Source organism: Rhynchophorus ferrugineus, unplaced genomic scaffold, assembly GCF_030347505.1.
Source record: "Rhynchophorus ferrugineus isolate W39M unplaced genomic scaffold, kcgeb_rfMv2 rfM1, whole genome shotgun sequence".
NCBI lineage: Eukaryota > Metazoa > Arthropoda > Insecta > Coleoptera > Curculionidae > Rhynchophorus > Rhynchophorus ferrugineus.
Window position 1 is genome coordinate 39,262,410 of NW_027472580.1, and position 21,576 is coordinate 39,283,985.

General features: G+C 30.9%; 1 long non-coding RNA gene across 1 annotated transcript in view; it reads left to right on the forward strand.

Moving 5' to 3' along the window:
- LOC143197112 (uncharacterized) overlaps positions 1 to 21,576 on the forward strand; it is a 250,567-nt gene that overhangs the window by 20,031 nt on the left and 208,960 nt on the right. The window contains exon 2 of the long non-coding RNA XR_013005930.1: positions 20,359 to 20,383. This is a non-coding gene — a long non-coding RNA (uncharacterized LOC143197112). The remainder of the gene's footprint in view (positions 1 to 20,358; positions 20,384 to 21,576) is intronic.

Sequence of the window (21,576 nt, forward strand, 5' to 3'; positions counted from 1 at the left end):
ACCAAGAGAGGGTGATAAAAGAGGAAACCTCTAAAGGTCATTATAGAATTAATATATTTTAATTGTAGATAATTGTATTATAGAGTGTGAAAGCTTTATGAACATGTGTGTTACTGCTTAGAATATACATGAACGTTTGGTTAGCATGTATGAGTAGAGAAAAAACACTAACCCTTTTGCAGATATGGCGATTGCATTAAGGGGAATGAAGTGATTAAACGTAGTTTTATCAAGAGAGATGTATACAGGTAGTAACAGGACAAACTAAAGAGAAATATAGTAGTATCATTATAACTTATAATGACTTTAAAAGTATACGTTGCATCGAAAGAAACAAAAACTAAGCGTAAAACATAAATATGCTCTCTAATGAGAGTAAAATACATTACTCATATAATTGTTAATTGTGCATTAGGCCGCCGCGGAATACTACTACGTACAAAATCTCGCCTAGAACCATACCGATACTAGTATAGAAAAAAGCTCAATGTATATATAATAAAACAACTCTAACCTATAAATCATTGTGACTGTAAAATTAATTGTATTTTTAAGTTCTTCGATAATAAATGCATTTGATGTTCTATGAAGCTAAAATAAATTATATTTAATATAATATTTGTTCAATTATTTTATTTATATTAAAATTTTGTTACATGTCAGAGCCCAAATGTACTAAAACCCATCACCGTCTTTTTCCATTTTTATATTTATTTAGTGCGATCAATTTTATAGGATCTATCAGAGTACTGTCATTTTGTTTTCTTATACTGAAAACAAACTTTGAGTCTTTCCCTCTTAAAATTTTGTTCACCTGTTTTAAACAAAAGTTTATAGCCCACTTTGTAATTTTAATATTTTATCTGAAAGATCATTATGGAATGTAGAGTTGAAGGGTTTTAATTTTTTTTTTAACCATTTGATAAAAATTTTTGTTATATTATTAACGTCGCAATATCGCTGAACAAAATAAAAGAGATACCTCAAAGACCTACCGACACTATAATAAAACAATTTTGTTGGAGTCTGGGGCATGAGATGTTGTCTTGCCACAAAAAATATCACTCTCAATTTGTGGCTCTACTGATTTATTCATAGTCATATGTAACAAAAATGACATTTAAATTTTTCTTCAAAAGTTTTACTAAATAACTTGAGATGTATACTAACTTGCATGTACTACAGTACAACGTAAAACTTTCTTTGATCTTATAGGAACATCTGGAACTCAAATTATAGAATCAAATAATTAACGGTAAGAATGAGCAGAAAGGGTGGTACTGGCTGAATTAATACAAGCTTTACCATTACCTTTTCGAGTTTGTTTGGTTGTTGGCCTGGAACAATGGAAATAGGCACTACAAATATAGTAAGACAATTTAGAAATTAATGGTAACAATTATGAACAGAACTGTGACTGACACCTTCAATTTACCTTCTGTATCATTTCGATTTTGATCTACCTCCATTTGTACATATTCTGGGCTAATGGTAATATTTTCACCATAACTAAATTGTTCATAGGTACTTAAAGGAAAATTTAAATGTATCACAAAAATGTCTTTGATACACTCGGTAACGAACATAAATCTGTTTCATGCTTAACCCAACCAGTTTAGGATTTTTAATATTTTCTATCCATTTGTTAAAAATCGCCGGGTACTTTTTTAAAGGAAAGAGATGATACATTTCATCACTATCTGTTCATCCGAGCACACAACACTTCTTAAAGCGAGAATGCATTTCAACTACCGACTTACATAGACTAATAAAATAAAATAATAGTTTAATCTATTAAGGTTATAAAAAGCTGACCACATTGTTCTCTATGTAAGGCACATTGAAAATGGCGTACAAACTAAATAAATAAACCATAAAACAAAGTGAATCAACCAGAACCCGTCGCGGCTCTTAACATAGCGATTAAAACGAGTAATATGTTAAAAGTGGCGACCTCTATATGTTGGACGTCGCGAAACATTTCCCTAAAATTTTCCTATAAAGTTAAATATCTATTTCTCTATGATTATAAGTTAGCCTACTGAAAATAAAAAACAAACTTAAGGCAAGGTTTTTTGTTGAAAGAAAATAGTTGGATCAATGTGTCAATATCATTAGCATTACCACACCTAACCAGTAATCGAAAAAGGAGTGAAAAAAGTAGCAAAATATCAGGACTTAGCAATGAAACCAACTTAAATCTAGAATTAACCTGTAAGTGGTACTGACAATAACAGCGCTGGGAATAATTAACCCAAGTGCGGTGGCTATTTTACTCAGACTAACAACAATACTCTAACACCAGAAAACGCATTGAAACCCGCCTTAAAGGAACATTTGTTGATGGTTCAGTATCAGACGAAACCAAATAAGCGCCTACTTAGTGAGACATACGATTTTTTTCTGATATTTATTACTTACTGTTTTTTTATATAATAGATATATTTCCATAAAATTACATTACATTTTTATTTGTAAGTAATTTTTCACAATACCAAGAATTTAGCTCATATTTGATTAATATAACATATTTGGGAACATATTTCATATGTCCTTATTTCATATTTTATTAACTTGTGCATGTGTGTGAACAGATCAATGCATGTATAGTGTCCCAGGTGTATATCAGTTCCCTTTCAAAAATCGAATCGTTCATTTTCAACCACTATAAAATTTGCGGATTAGTGATAATAGATTTAGGATGTAAAAATCGAATATAAACAAAGCTAATATTAATTTAAAGAATTTAAGCTTTCTTCAAGTTATTCTGACAATTTAACAGTTGAGGAACTAATATCAAATAAATTCTTAACAAAAATGAGGTTATATCTCAAATTATTAGTCTTATGTCGATAAGTAGATAAATTGACTTTGAAAATGTGCGTGTAGAGCTAAAATGAAAATCGAATAAACCACATAAGGTGTCACATTGTCATGTCTAAAATCACAACAAGTAAAGATGAAAGGATTCATGAAGTTTTTTATGAAGGCCTTTGAAGTTATAACGAATTAATAATTTGTAAATAACTCGAATGAACTGTTGAATCAACTTGATTTTCCAAGCATACCTACATTGACCTGCCTATAAGTGTTCTCCTATAAGTGTTCGTTAATTTTATTGGTTATATTTAAGAGATTCCTTTTAATTAAATAACCTTTACCTGAACTGGACCTACTGCTTAACGATGGCTCCAAACCACGATTATTGTCATTGAGCCCACTGACTGGCGAGTAACCAACTTCTTCAGAACTTCTCTGAAGACATCCAGTCACACAGCCACATCGGCGTGACTGGGATCATTCTTCTTCTCGGGTTTTATATTTTTGTCTTTTGGACAACCAGAATGATAAACAATTGCAAACATAAATTTACTACCATGCCCCTGCAGGATTCAAACCCGCGACTATCGCAACAGTAGGAAGACCTAAAGTGAATAGAATCAAGGGCCTATAAAAAATACTGATATTGCGGAAACATAAAAATGTAGAAATATTACAAATATTCTAAAGTAGCGGGCTTACAATAATATATTTTTAATACATTTTAAAATTGTACTAGAAATATATATTTGTTTCATTATTGACAAATTCTTATATCAAGGAATCGCAAATATGTCGAGTAAAATATTGCTGAGTGCTTAGTTAATTTCATCTCAAAATCATCCCAATATATGTTTAATTTCTATATCGTTGGTGGTCTTCAGGCTAGGAAATTTATTTTATTACGATAATAGTTCCAGCTTAATCTAAGTCTGCCTATACTCTTGTATAGGAATGAATCAGCAATAATAATTATTTTAATGTGTCCGCTTAACGCTACTGAAGAAGTTGAAATCCCATCTGTATTTTAAGCAAAAAAAACATCGAAATTATAATAAGCCAAGCTACTAATGCTATCAAATGAGTGAATAATCATGTAATAGGCAGTTTAAGAGTCTAATTATACTAACAGAACGAGATAAAATTATACGTCAATGATTATGTGACTGTAAAAAGTATATGATATTATTTATAAAACAGATTCATTAAAAATTAGAATTGATGCTATAGCGTGTTCAGTGATCACATTAGATATTATGGAAACAACAAATACAAATACGCATCAAAAAGCTATAGTGTAGATAACAAACGTAATTTTTATCAAAAAGGGCATTTCTTTTTAGTAAAATAATGTCATTAAAAACATTTCAATTGAAATAAACTATATCCGCTTTATGAGGAAATATATCCTTTGCACTAATAATATTTATTAATGGAAAATCTATTTCCAGTGATGAATGTAGATATAATATATAAATACATAAATATATATGTCATAATATAATTTGGAACAAAACTTAAGTCATGTCCCAAAAGGACACTTGCAAGTTATTAGGACAGGGGTGAGTTTCATTGGGTTTAAGAAAAAGCCTTTGGGTTTATAAATAAAATTGTAATATACTCGATTTAAAAATGACAAAGAGAATTTTTGAAACATGAGCTATTGATTTACAATTACTAAATTTCGAGATGAATATTTAAATAAAATCGTTAGTGCGTAAATACTACTAAGTAATTTCGAAATAGAATTACAAAATATATGAAACTCTATTTTAACAAATGTAGTCCAATACGATTATTATTTGTTACTGCTTACACCATGTATTCCGGTAATGGCTGTTTTATAATATCATTCTAAAATACATCTAACTTTATATAGTCATGTATATTAGGTCGTAACATTTTTTGAGATATAATATATGTTTCACAACAACAACACTGCTCTGAAACGTCCACTATTTATACTGGAGCAAATATAAGAAAATCAATATGGCACTCCATTGAGGATACCCCTTCAACTATCTTATCCTATCCAATTTTTCAATATTTTCTTTATTTTTTTATGCTCTTCTATACTCTGCAAAATATAATTTTGTCAATGGCAATATACTGCCGAAGTAAAATTAATACGAATTACATTATAGGCACATCAACATATCTCATCTGGGATATTGTATGGGGGCTAAAGATATGACTGCAGCGACGTATGAAGTCGTTTCAGCTTGGAAAAAAGGGAGGCTAGCCGTGACATGGTGCTAAGCTCCCAGCATGTTCACCAGCTCGCGAACAACCGCGTTTTCAGATGAACTTGAGCTGAGTTGTGCTTTTGAAGTGCTTTATTTCTGGAGTGTCAGTTTCCTTGTGGATTTGAATATTTCTAACAAACCATGGAGCGTTTACAATTTTTCTCAGGAGCTTATTTTGGGAAACTTGAAGCCTTATCACCTGGTTGGATGTAACAAACTTGAACTAGACATTAGATCCGTAGAGGAGTACGTTGGTTGAAGCAATAGTCATGGTTATAGGATGGTACTCCTACTATTGCGAATCCTGCAGGGGCGTGGTCGTAAATTTACGTTTGTGGTTGTTTATAGTTGTAATTGCTCTTAAACTAAGAATGCAAAATTCAATAAGGAAGATTATCAGTTACGCCAGCAACCAGGGTGTGTAACACCGGATCTATTCTGGGATCATCTTCTAGTTGGTCACTCGCCAATCAATAACCTTAATTCCGAGGACTATAGTTCGAAGCCCACGTTAAGCATTAGGTTCAGTCAGTGATTAATCCGGATTAATATTTAGTAGAAATCTTAAATGACGTTCATTCCTGTGTCAAATGCTTCGAATAAAAGTGATCAAACCTCTATTATTGGCCTAACAGAGATAGTTGTACAGTTAGGCAGTCACAAACACAAATATAAGCATATTCTGAAGGGGATTCGAACCTGCGACTATCATAGTGGTAGGGAACCGTCTTGCCTTATTGATCACTAAAACGGTAAATTAAGTTTTATTCTTATCGAATTAAATTGTATGTTTAAAATTAGCGCGAAAATATACCTATTAACATTTTAATAATAAAAGCATTAATCTAGGCAAGGCGTTTTCAGTAAATGTCAACAAATTTCACGGTGTCTGATATCGGACAAATGGAATTTCTTCATGGGCAAATAACAATTTGTCTTCGGAGGATTAAAAAAACCCTCGGTTGAAATTATATTTTTTTCAACGATTACGTTTATTATCGGGTCGTTTTTCTGACTTTTACAAGGTAAATGCTTGGTCACTCCCACTTCGGTACACGTACAAGAAAACGCACTTCTGATATATTTAATTGATTTTCCTAACAGTTAAGGAAACTTTGGAATTATTACGGCAACGGGCCTTGTACAATATCCGTACTAATTTAAACCCACTGTTACCTATCTTAAAGTGCTGCGTATCTCACTTAGCACCTATTTTACAAGACGTCCAGACAATTTCGCCAAACAAAACATGACATAAACCGCGTCTCTCCGTTCTTGTCGCGGACGGGCCGACGCCGCGGTCCCGACAAGGACGGCACGACTAAATGAAGCCGTGCTAAAACATTACCGTGAATTACAGCGGAATAAGTGCCTTTTCAACATACTGACATGGCCCTTGGTTATCTGTAGATATTCGTTGTTCTTTCGTTCTATATCTTCGGATTTTATATTATGCTGCTGGTGTACCGGGTGGTCTAAAAGCGATTATGTTTTCTAGAAGGTTATTGGATAATTTAACTATTCTATGGGTTGCATTCTAATGGAAAACATTGGCTCGGATATTGGATACAGATTTGTAGCGGAATACCTCTTAAATTCTGCAGAATCTTACAAGCAACATGTGACTTAAAGAGTATTGTACTTTACAATATTCTCAGATATATATATATGTATACATATATATATATATATATATATATATATATATATATATATATATAATATTTTCGAAATAAATTATTCCATTGTATGATTTTAAATGTGTTTTTGCTTCTATACAAATGTTGTATTGTAAAGTAGAATTGATTCTTTAACAGTTGTTTTTTTAATTAGTTACATCTTACATCTTTAATTAGTTACATTAGATATGCTTAGTACAATCATAATTTATAAAATTAATGACTATTATTCAGTTCTACTTGCATCAATATACAAGGAGAACGGGTGTGGGATAAATTAATCACCCAAATTAAAATTAAATTAGACTACTTAGGTCACAGTTAATATTCTGCCTGATATACTGCGTGTTGTTCAGTACCTGTATTGTTTCTACGTTGCTGTAACTTAACAGCCTTATTTCATATTTTAAGGCAAAATCTTGGATTACTTCGTAAATAAACTTAACTTATCGCAGTCTTCGTGTAGTTCTTCGTTGGCTACGTAGCGATAAGCCTTAATCGAAGAATTTTGTTTTAGAATCGTTGAATTACATATTGTTTTGATGTTTCAGTGCAACCACATATTTAAACCCCATAAGTCCCGATAGGGGAATAGGCTTATTAAATATCTTTGATTTTAGGCCAAGTTTGAATTATATTTCAATTATCCACTACAGTTCTTTAATTTTAAATCTAAACTGCTTTGTTTTTTTGTTTTACGTGATGAAATCATTTAACCTGCCGAGGTATTTTCGAATCTCTAGCCCATTTGTGCTTTAACGGTAGATGTGTGTTTTAAAATATAGACATTAATTAAAATGTAGAATATAGAATCTATTATTTACTTATTATTAATTTAAATTATAATAAAACTGTAAAATAAAGATGGAGAAGTGATACCAGGGATGAACTAATATTAACTAGAATAGTAATTACCATAGGTGAGCTCAACGAAAAACAACAACATGCATAATTGGAGAAGAATCTATGGAAGAAAAAAAAAAGAAACAAACCCCTATTAATATTTTTAATAACTTCAAAAAATGAGGGGGTTCTATGTTCGGCTGTTTATAATTTTTTAATGTCTATTCACCGATTTCTACGTCAATTGTGGACAGATTTTCAAAATTCTTTTTTTATTCGAAAGAGTGCGTTTCCGAGGTGGTCCCATTGGAACCAAGTCAGGATCTGATGAGGGCAGGGGGAAATCGAGAGAAATTATTTTGTATCCAAAATAATCAGATATTTGGGTATAATGTTATTGCTAAGCTTATGTGACGGAAAATCGGAAGTCGTTCACTACAAAAGTCATTCAGTTTGCTTTATAAGTACTAAATATAGCTCATAAAAATATTGCACACAACTGCTTCTATGGTGTAATGGTTAAAGCGTTTGGCTCCCGAACGGAGGTCGCGGGTTCGTTTCCTGGCGCGGACAAAATCTTTTGTTGTTCTAGTTTAACTAAAACATTGGTCAAATCACCTACGCTAGGTAGCGGATCCCGACGTCTGAAGCGCTCCGTATTTTCAGTCACTTTTTTTTATACCTATTTTTCCTCATACGGGATCCACCTATACTTGGTCTACTATTTGTAATATTAAATAAAATTACTGCGTATTTATTAAGTATATATCTAACATTAAAGAGAGAAGAATAAAATATTTTTAACAAAAAAAATGGACCCATTTCAAAAAATAAATAAGGAACTCTACAAAACTAAAAACACTAAAAATTAAAAAATAATTAAACTTAGATTTTTAACCCAAAAAAACATTTTAAAATATAATACATACCTAATAATAGTTGTAATAATTATATAAAAATAATCAAAAACCTTATTTAACCTACACATAATTTATATTCTACTATATACACACAATTTAGCTTAATACCTACCTAAACCTATTTATCTATTTACAATATTATTTTAACTACTACCAACTGGTCATTTTGAAGTCGGTACCGACATGATTTTTTAATTGTTATATATGAAATGTTCCTTAATTTTAAAATGTAGGTAAATTGATTTAAAGAATATCAAAAATGTTTTAGTTTGGTAAAGAATTAATGATTAGAATTTTATTCTAAACGTTCTAATATGTGCTGCCCTTATGACTGAAAAGACGGATATTATCCTTAAATTTCATTTTTAAATAGTTAATAGACCAATATATAAATATGTATATGTGTCATTCTACTACAAAAGGGGAAACACCTACATGAATGCTCTCTAATTAAAAGTGGTTCTTGTAACATTACTAGATAAGTTTCGATCTTCATTTACGTTACGGATTCTTTACTTATATTATAAGGAAAGTATTACTAATATACATTGTTACACAAAACATCGAGAGTTAATTTCATAATCATACTTTTGTTACATGCCATCTTTCACTAGTTATTGAAACCGCTTAATTTCTATTGTAACCTAAAATATCGTTTTGTATAATAAACTCACCACACAGGTCGGTCTAGGACTTTATTTTATTGAATAAAAGTACAAGTAACAACAAAATTTATTGTCAATTAATGTTTTATGACTAACTTATCATGAATTTTTAACTTCTGAACATCCTGAAGATGTACAAAGATATTGTATAGATTGTAATTACACAGCTGAAACATTTTAGTGTTAACTATATACTATATTTTTAAGTACTTATAAACCATTCGTCACAATCAAGTAAATATAGTTTGTAGCGATCTTGAGGCATGTCAAATTTTACATCGTGGAATAACGGTCTACAAAATACTCAGAAATATAATCCCAGATGTTGAACAGGGGCGGGGTGCCAGCAGCGCCAACTAGAGCCCGACAACGAATAGCTGGCAACCCCGAGACCTTTATCTGGGATGTTATTGAAGGGTATTTACATTTATTCATAGATTTGTTCCTCATTAAATTTTATTTTAGTGCTAGAACAATGAAGCTTAAATTTCATTTCATTATATCCAATTCATTTTTTTAAAATTTTTTGTCAAAATTTTCTTTCACAATCTTTTGAACTCATAGATATTTTTACATCACTGCTTAATCATCAGTGTCTCAGCTAAACATTTCTTTCGGCGTTGTTTAAATCATAATGTCTTCCTTAGCTCGCCGTTTCCGTCATAATGACAGACATTTTGATTTGAAAGGCTTTGGGCAGCTTCGTTCGGATACCGCCGTTATTTGTTTTTTCTGAATTACCGTAACGTATGTGACTACGGATTAGTCACAGAACAGCTCCAGAAGCTAGGTACCGATTGCAGTCACCGTAGACTTATCATGTCTTCGCCGAGGTACTAGAATTGCCAACGTCTCGTCGTCGAAGAAAATAAGCTACCTCGTTGTCGAATAATCGATCCTCCCAAAGCGTCGATTAAGGGAGCCCTGTCCGAAAAATAGCTTGTCTTCAACGTCGTTGATGAAGCAACGGTATCTGTAGGACCGGAAGATATCAACAGCCGTACCAACCACAACCGTTTCGATTTATCATATTTTTCAAAGCCTTTTTTATGCAGCACATTTTGGTTGGTATCATTTTTTTGCATTTGATTTTTTTTTCATACATTTTTGTATTTTTGTTGCTTAAAATAATTGTATGTAAAATTCTGGCAGGGGAGTATTGTAACGACCTTGAAGCATGTCGAATTTTACATCGTGGAATAACGATCTACAAAATACCCAGAAATATAATCCCTGATGTTGAACACGGGCGGGGTGCCAGCAAAATAGATAGAAAGCGCCAAATAGAACCCGATAACGAACAGCTGGCAACCCCGAGACGTTTATTTGGGATATTATTGAAGGGTATTTCCATTCATTCAGTGCTCAACCATCGTTTGGTTTAGACGTGCTACCATGCCCAAGTCTCTTCTCCAGGTAACAGCGCTGCCATCCGTTTTATCTAATTGTATTTTTCAAATTTTTTTATATAGCCCATAAATAACCATCACATAATATAAACACCACTGTTTCATTTTGTTTTACCTCCATTCATCGAGTCACATCATTTACCCTAAAAGTTCATGAAGAAAACAACTATAATATAATCTATGTAAAAACAATATAAGTTATTAATATTTTTTCATTTTCTTTTAGAATAAATCAATTTCTTATTAACTTTTCTGTACAAAACTTTAATGACCAAACACAGATTATCAATAATAAAGCTAACTTTAACACGCGATTAATTTTGATTAGTGCTCTTAGGCTTCAGTTAACTTGTAATGGGACTCATTGGCGAGTACTTTCAAGCAATTGATTGATTGTTCACTGAAGAAGATTATAAAAATTCTGACAACCACTAGACCTACTCTAGTACGCCATAAATATTCATTATGATCGTATACGTACGAAGAAAATTGAAAGAACATCGACGTTTTCTTAATTAATTATGTAGAAAACGAAACTATTCGTGTTCTATTACCCGAAAGGAAGTCCATTAATATTTTCAAGCTATCTTCTTAACGCCGAGTTAGGTAGTACCAGGTATCAATACATGTACAATAGTAATAATAAGTTTTAAATTAAAACTTTTTATTAAACTTTGTTCTTGTATATACATAATAGTAATCTTACAATTGTCGCTAACAACATGAATAAAGTGATGAAAAATGTACGGTAAGTTTAAAAAAAGTCTTTATTTTCTTATTTTAATTGAAAAATATTTAATTTTAATAAAACAAATCGCGATTTGTTCATTTGTACAGAAAATACTGTTGATCCAAATATATTTTAAATAAACGAAACCCTTCATTAAATATATCTCACAGATATAACAGATCCCTGTTGAAGAAACAACTAAAAAGGTGTACGTGGTTGTTATCCCGTCTGGATAACTTACAGTTACAATAAAATTATTTGAAAGTATCGACTGCACCTTCACCCACAAGTGTGCCTTTGATTATCTTCAGAATTGCATTATTTTGATTTAAATTTTGCTAGTATAACCTGAATGGTGTTCCAAGTTTTTATGTAATCGAATTTCAATAGTCCCTACTTGAGCAAACGCAACCCGAATTTGGTGTCCGTGCACCCTGAATCGGAAGATTTTAATTAGCAGCACTTAATATGAACTGCGATAGTTTTTCCTAAACCTTAAACCGCTAGACTAATCTTTATATCAAGGAATGCTTGGCGTAACTTTGAAAGGATCCAAATCTTCGGCCAATCCAAACTTGACACGTTTCGTTTTTTTAATAAATAAGTTGCTTCGGGTTCATTCACTGAATTGAAAGGAAAACAGCCTTATGAGCTCCTCAGAATCCCATAGACTGTGCTAGTATTGAGACGTGTGATATTTAAAACAAAAACGCTTTATTTATTTCTCTTAAAAACTATTTTATTTTAATAGAAAATAGCTGTCACTTATTCGGCTGCAATTTTATATCAATTATCAAGGCAAGGCATCTTACAGATATATACAAACACGTTCTTTCTAAACTGCACGGTCGTATCAGTCATGCTATAGAATATAAATACACTATGTATTATAACACATATGTATTATTGTAGATCAAATGCTACAACTTTATGTATGTCATTACAAAAAATTTCTCACTTTTCAAGCTTAAAAATGTTTCGAGCGAATTTCTGATTCTATCTAGGAAGTGGTAATCAGAACTGGGGGCTATATTTCAATTTAATGAGTTGTTGTCTTTAGTACACCGCAATAATGATTTCATTTAGTTTTAGCAGCTCATGACACCTCAGCACACTCTTCTAATCTCATCAAATTGATGATACTGTCGGGTGTATATGGTTCGATGAATGAAAGTAAGATGAAATGAAACCTTTATGGTTGCAATATGTGACCGTTATTTAGTGATGTTATAAAAATATTATGAAATACAAATAGATAAAAGACAAGGCTTGGACAGTCGATGGTGGGACGAACGGAACGATGGTCAGTCACTGAATAACACGTCACAATGGCAACGTTTCGGGTTGCTAGATTTTCGTTATCGTTTACTGGACGTCGCTGCTGGCACCCTGCACGTGTTCAACATCTGGGATAATATTTCTGGGTATTTTGTAGGCCGTTATTCTAATATGTAATATACCTATATATAATATACTAATATGTGCTATACCATATCCAACTAAAAAGCGAATTAAGCTGCTGTATAAATATATTGATCACCAGTACATTAAATGCAGAAATGAAACAGTGTCTAAATGTCCAACTCTAACAATCAAAATATTCTTTGTTGTTACCTTGGTAATTATAATGCGAAACTGAATATTATAGTTTAGTTTAATTCAATTTAGGTTTAATTAATTTACGTTAGTTCAGTAGTTAGTAGTTATTATTATTAGTAGTAGTAATGCACGCCAGATATGCTTGTAATTGTTTCTAATTGCGATTTTCCATAGGCAAGAGTGTAAAATCCAACAAGGAATAACCTTCTTAGTCACGCTAGTAACCAGACAGGATAAGACTCTGAGTGTTTTAGAAATTATATCGTGTAATTGAAACACCATTAGTAAACCACCAACAATAAACCCATACGGTGAGGTTCCTAGTTCGACAGCTGATGATAATGTCTACATTATCAGCGAAATAATTTACTAACTACTTACTGACCATCTTATACCGCCCTATTAACTTCGATCTTTCAGGTGTTGAAATATTTAGTGTCATAATGAAACAGGTTTCTAGTGTTAGGGCATAATCGAAATAATCGATTTTTTACGATATCCAATATTTTATTAAAATACATGACACAACTGAACAATAATATATTACATTAACTAATATATCAAAACCTATTCCTAAATTTTAATGATTTATGTAAAATAGTGGTACAAAACTAGCTAAATCCGGCAATATTTCGCTTTGTTTCGGCCTGATTTATTAATAGATAAAGTTACTAGTAAACAGATACACTCTACACTAAAACAAAACCCATTTATTGAATAAAGTATCATGTATGAAATTAATTCACATTACAATATTGATATAAACCGATAACTGAACATTTAGTATTGATAGTATGATAGATTGGAAAACATATGAAAATGGTAATGTTAGAAAATAGCAAAGGAAAAATTATGTAATTTGAATGCATATGTAATTTGTCAAATATAATTAGAACTGCCTATAATTGATTCGTATCTTTATTTTTAATGCTTTAACTTCATTAACATTATTTTTAACCTTTTGTTTATTCTATTGGGGCTTTCTGTTAATTCTTGCAAAATTTCATTCAGAGTTTATAGTTCTTTCAAGACGGCGGCTAATATGATTATGATTTGCATGATAAAGGTTACTTATCGCTTTTGGTTTTTTAGGGTAAATTTTATATGGTTCGGTGAATGGAGGTAAAAGGAAATGAAACAGTGGTGTTTACATTATGTGACCGTTATTTATTGAAGTAATATGAAAATATAAAAATACAATTAAAACGGATGGCAGTGGTGTTACCTGTTAACGAGGCTTGGGTAGTCGATGGTGGCACGTCTAAACCAAACGATAGTCGAAATACCCTTCAATAACATCCCAGATAAACGTCTCGGGGTTGCCAGCTATTCGTTATCGGGTTCTAGTTGGCGCACCCCACCCGTGTTCAACATCTGGGATTAGATTTCTGGGTACTTTGTTGACCGTTATTCCACGACGTAAAATTCGACACGCCTCAAGGCCGCTACAGTTTCAACGATTTAAAAATGATAATTGATATCAACGACAAAAAATCCAGGCTTTTTTGAACTTTATGTTAGTTTATATGGCTCAGTGAATCGTGGTAAAACGAAATGAAACAGTGGTTGTTTTTTACATGATGTGACCGTTATTTATTGATGTTATAAAAAATACAAATAGATAAATGGAAGCGGCTGTATATAGTGGATTTACCTGTAGACAAGGCTTGGGCAGTCGGTGGTACGTCTGAACTGAACGCTGGTCAGTGACTTAATGAATGAAAACACCCTTCAATAATCTCCCAGATAAAGGTCTCGGGGTTGCCAGCTATTCGTTATCGTGTACTAGTTGGTGCTGCTGGTACCCAGCCTGTGTTCAACATCTGGGATTATATTTTTGTGTATTTTGTAGACCGTTATTCCATGATATAAAATTCGATATGCAAAGGACTGAATCCAATTGCAAGGCTCTTTAATCGAATACCCAGCTCAAATTCTCAAAGAACCTTCAGATGGTTTAGCTGTTGATGTTTCCTGGCATTTATATGCGATGGGACAGTTGTAAAAGTAGGAAAAATAGCTAGCATAAGAATTTTTTAAATGAACGATGTATTCTTGCAAGGAAACAACAGACGCAAAGTCAAAATTTTGCATAAAAGCGATCGGCCACTTGTGGCACACTTGTTAAAAATTTTTAAATATATACTTTTGTAGCTCGTATAGAATTCCTATGGCACCCAGCCTACTCGCCAGACATAGCGTCTTCTTATTGCTATTTTTAGTAGGCACATGATTTCGAAATGTTGTGTGAGTTCGAAAAATGATACCTAATCAACATTCTTTCGACACGATATCGCCATTTTACCAGAAAGATGGGTATAAATTGTAGCACATGATGGAATATAATTTAATGAATGTATATTATACACCTTATCAATGCCAATCACTTAACAATATAATACATTGGTGCACAATAATACACAATATTAATGTAATGCAAAACTGCCTACTGCAAAAAATTACATTAACTAGTGTCTTATTTTTTTTAGATATTTATTTAAATAAAAAAGATGTTTTGATTTTCAAATTATTCAGAATTTAAACCTACCTCGTAAGGAACATCCCGAAATAAATATCAACCGCTTCAGACAATGTTACCGAAAAGATGTGTCATGTAAAATCATTGCAGACGACGTTAACTATATGTTACTAAATAATTGCATCGGTACAATATTTTATGAGATGACGTGTTTATTGGAAACATTGATGTACAACAAGAATTATTTGAAGTAAATATTATTATTATTTTTTCGGTTTCTATTCAATGCTAATGTGACATTTTGCCGTTGTTTATACGCATTTCGTTGCCTCAAAATACTTTCGATAAACAAGGTACACTTCTGTTTTGTTTATATAACAAACGAATCCACTTGAGCCCACCTTTACGATTGTGTTTGGCCAAATATTCAGACAAAACAAATATTATCTTTGTCATTTGAAACCTTCATAGTATGACATCATAGTCAGATAGTAACGTGTTATATGTTGATATAGCAATGGGCTGTAAAAGTTGTATATTAATTAAGCATTGATTGTGATGCTGATTCGTAAATATACGACTGACACTTTTATAGATAACGAGGGTCCTTTAATTTAATTGGTTACAGAAGATTAGCATTATTAGCGCTAGTGTTAGTTGACAAAGAACAATAGAAAATATATTTTTAGGGTAAATTGATATGGCTCGGTGAATGGAGGTAAAACGAAATGAAACAGTGGTGTTTACAATATGTAACCATTATTTATTGAAGTAATATAAAAATGTGGAAAATACAAAATAGATAAAACGGATGGCAGCGGTGTTACCTGGTGACGAGGCTTGGGCAGTCGATGCTGGCACGTCTAAAATGATTGTTGGTAACTGAATGATTGGAAATACCCTTCTATAACATCTCAGATAAACGTCTCGGGGTTGCCAGCTATTCGTTATTTGGTTCTAGTTGGCGCTGCTGGCACCCCGCCCGTGTTCAACATCTGGCATTATATTTCTGGGTATTTTGTAGACCGTGATTCCACAATGTAAAATTCGACATGCCTCAAGGTCGCTACATATTATTTAATACTTTAAAATGGGTAGTAAATCAGCAATGGTTTTATATTTAGTTCTAATTTATTTGTTAATATTATGAATATAATTTTACACGACACAAATAATAAATTATTTTATCATTCTAAAACATTTTTTTTAATAAAACATCATGGGTTAATACAATCTTAATTATAATTTAATTTAGTGATATATTTTATTTCTACTTAGATCAATTTACAAGCAATACAAGTGCAGGATAAATAAATTAGTATGTGTATCGCAAATTAAAATTAATTTCGACGAACTTAAGCAAACGTAACGTTCCATGGACTTTGTCCAGTTTTATGTTACTGTCATTTGGTAATACTCAAAGTTAATGCATAACATTTTACTATATTATATTAGGAACAATAACGAACATAATTAGATAATTTATTTTTTACAAATTAGAAATGTACATTAAAGGAATTTATTTACAATCATTAAATTAACTATTGATTTTTCTAAACTTAAGCCTATAAAGAACATAATAAATATAATCGATACAAAGTTCGAACAAAAAAATATTATATAGTCCCATATCTTATTGCATTAATCATTAAACACCTTAATATTTATCAATGCTTTAAAATGTTAACAAATCCATTGTTAATTTATAAAGTCTTCTATTTGTCCGGTGTTGCCATCATTGCGAATAATGTAGGTAATATAATTTTAAGTGTTGAATATAATTCATTATTTTCATATATTTCAATGTTCATATTTCATATTTCTCTTCTAGAATAGATATTGCAAAATCAAGAAATACATCAGGCTAGGAGGGGAGGAACTATCAACAAATTTCAAGCTATTATAATTCTATGACTCTTTTTAAAAGCTTTATATTAATTGTTAATATTCTTTGCACCATGCATTTCAATACTTGATGTACGAAATAACATATTTATTACCTGCAATTAATATTAATGTTCTGTTAATTCCAGAACCATATTAATTACTCTCAGTCCTTAGCAAGAAGAATTCTTTTAGCTGTTCTCTATTCACCAGACATATTAAATATATTGTAAACAGAAGGGAGAGACGATTCTTGTTATTCTCGAATTTTCTTCGAATTCTTTCATCTATGTTGCGATAAAATTTTCGGGTTCTTCTTTCATAGGAGCTGTATATACTTTTGGATAGAGCGGACATATTAATTTGTTCTCTCTACAAAAAATGCAAAATATCATTTTACGATACTACACTAATTATAACTATACTATTTAATGATATACTATTTAATTTATTGACTATACTATTTAATGATACTATACTATTCCTAATACTTTTTTGTCTAAACTTGTCATAACTCTTTAATAGTTCGAATAATACGGGAATAACCGAAAATAATACAAAAGCTTATATAACACTGCTTAAAATTAAATAACTCCGCTTAAAAATGTTTTGGTACACTTCGATATACCTTCCGATTCAAAATTGCCTATCAGCATTTTGCGATACAGCGTTGGCAGATTTTGATTTTATAAATTACGGGTCCTTTAAGTTAATTTAGGTATAACAGAAATGACGAATATCTACTGTAACATCTAAGAACTAGCAGCGGGTCGGCCAGAACGTAAAATATTTGTTTATATATTTTGTCACCGATCTGACGGGTATGCCTGGTTGCTTGACTTGGGATAATTTATATGTATTATATATATATATATTTATATATATATATATATATATAATTATTTTTATTACAAAGAGTGCACTTCCCAGGTGGTCCCATTGGAGCTATATTATAATCTATTGGGTGGAAAGGGGGAAATGGAGGGAAACGCTGAAGCTTCAAAGGCACGTACAAAGTTTTCACATAGTATCTAAAATAATCAGATAGTTGTGTATAATGTTATGAAGTCGCTCAGTGTAAAAGCCATTCAGTTTGCTTTTTAAGCACTAACTATAGCATATAAGATCCCATAGAAATATTGTAGATAACTACTAGGCTAGGTTTCTTTATTCATATTCTTCTTCATACGGATTGCAGCTTTAGTTGGTCTACACATTGTAATAATAAATAAAATAACTACGTAATTTATAAAATAAATATCGAACGAATCGACTTTAAAAAATAAATAAGGAGCTCACTAAAAATTAAAAAATAGCCGAACTTTGATTTTTAAAATAAAAAAACATTTTAAAATAAAATATATACATTATAATCGCTCAAATAACTAAATAAAAATAAACAAAAACCTTATTTAACCAATCTACTACACGTATTTTATATTCTACTATATACATACAATTTAGCTTAATACCTACTACATATTTATATATTTGAAATTTATTTATATATTTTAAATACTTACTTATTTTAACTACTACCAACTGATCACTTTGAACTCTGTGCCGAGCCCAAACAATACAAAAATAATAATATAATTTTGTGACATATACAAAAAATTAATTTCCAACAAAATAAATCTAAATTAATATAACTGTTTGGGTCATCATGAAAACGCTATGTTTTTAAAGGTTATTCAAATCGCTCTAGGTTAGATCACAGAAGTTGTGATTTTTCCTTCTATAGACGTCTTTCCAGTATAAGATCACTAAATTCTGCTGGACTGGTACGTTTTGTAATATCTTGACTCAAAACCGTTGAGATACATTTTATAATTTTTATGAATAATAGGACCTGGTAAATTAATTTAATATGAAGTAAACCGAGTTACAGACGGAACATTTTCTCTTATCTTATTCTGCATATCTCATTTGAGCATTTTTAATGCCTTATTATAGGATAAGAACAATACAAATTGCTGGCGGTTCAACATTATCTGTTTTTTTTATCTCAACACTCATACCCATAAATCATCTTCGATATTTATAGCTTAAACTTCAACATATATAGTTACTTCTTCTTCTTTTTCTTCTTCTCCTTGAAACAAGCTTCAATCCAATGTTCTCTAATAGGTGTTATTTTCAAAAAGAATGTTTTATGAAAGAAACATATTTTTGTAAACGTGGTCTGTTAGTCATATTCTTGATTTGATAAGTTTGTCATCAACAGATTCACATTTGGTAAAAATATGTATTTTTGAATTCGAAATATTTCATTTGGCACGCAGGGTTATTGCTTTATTTACAATAACAAATATCTGTGATTTTGAGTATTATATAATACGTAAGTTAAAACATATCGAAATAGGTTTCATAAAATAGTAATAGGAACTAGGAATACTACATCCTTTGGCGTATGTTATATTTGCAAAATCCTTAAATTTTTATGATATAATACCAGTTAGGTAGCAATAAACTATAAAATATTTCCATTAAGCACTGAAAATTATGTTTCGTAGATATACGATTGACATTTTTTAACTTTGTTGGTTAGAGAAGATAGCATTAAATCCATTTAATATCACTTAACCCAAAATAAAGTAAAACATAATTTTTGGTGCCAAAAAGAAGAAATATGATATATAAGCACATTTTAATAGGGGAGATTTATATCAAATATTATACAAATATATTAAAGGTAACAATAACAACAAATTGTTAATTGATTTACGTAATAAGCTTATTTTATATAATATCTTAATATCAATCAAATATTTTTGTATATAATTTTCTACATTACAAATTTCAGAATCAGATCGATTGATACATGCTTCAATATCGATATTAAGCATGCTTAATTAAAAATTTAAGCTAGCTCAAAGCTAGTGAACGTTGAACCGTAACAATATTATTAAGTCTCATACAAATTTTGTAATATACATATTTATCCTCGAAAATTATTAAAGGTCTTCAAGGTAAGGGCCTTAAGGGGTCCACGGACAACATTGGGTTTACTTACTGTTTACTCATCTTTAATATACCAAATAGACTTTGAAAATATATCTAATTTATATTATTTTTTTTCAGATGTTATTCACGAAACAGATCACAGGTAAATATAATATTTATAATTTAAATATGAGCAAAACAAAATATTGACTACAAATTAACTAAACAAAAAAAAATATTAATGCAAAAAAACTACATTTCGGTGAAAATTATTAACCTAAAGTACTGAATATATACATAAGGAGAAGTATAAAAAATATCGAAACATCTGTATTTTATAGCGTCTACCGCCTCGGGCATTACCTTAAATGATACTAAAGACTGAATACCAGTAGCATGTGCATTAGTACGGTCGGTACCATGCTACTTCTTTAAGGAATAAATTATTTTAAGTAGTTACGACTACATTCAGTATGTTGGCGACAAAGTTTGTTAAAAAAAGCGTTAAGTGAGATACGCTTAGCACATGATGCTATTGAGAATCAAAAGTCGTTAAATTAAGTAAGTGTCCTCAAAGAGAATTGTCCGAGATTAATATTGCTTGTTCATAATAAAATAAGGTTGCTTTTGACTTTCGACAGTGGGGATCAGAGGCAATACAATTACTTATCAACGTCAATTATTTATCATAACAATTTTATTGATTTTCCAAATATAACAAGTAACAAATAAATAAAAAAGTGCTTGAAGGAGATAAAAATTGTCCTCACAATAACCATTTTTGTGACTGAATGTATATTCTTTACACCGATCTCTTATTTTGAGTGATATTTTCATTTATTTTTTATCAAACATAATTAGGATTATTGTAGGTCACGCGAATAACTTAAACATAGTTAAAATATATTTATATAAAACACATGCACCATATACTCACAGTTTAGTTTTACATTTAAATCGTCAACATTTATTTGAAATATGAATTTGACGTAATATAACCGATTTGTTTAAATTGGTTTTTCAAACTTAATTGAAACTAACTAAATAGCTATTTTAGGAGGTATGCTGGTACTATGAAACATTTTGAGGACTTTAAAAATCCCACATTCTATGCTATGTCAAACAGAACATTCCATCTAAAACAATGTTCACTTTGCTTCTGTTACTCGCTATTGCTGGTCTCTTCTGAAACAATTTATATACTATATCTTCGTGCAAAATTTTATAATTTGAATATGTCACTACGATAACGATGTGGATAGCTCTCCTGGATTAGCCTATGACATCTTTCGCTTAAGAATGTGGCTGCGGATCCACTTTCAATCGCCAGTCACAAAACGCCAAAGAAAACTCTTT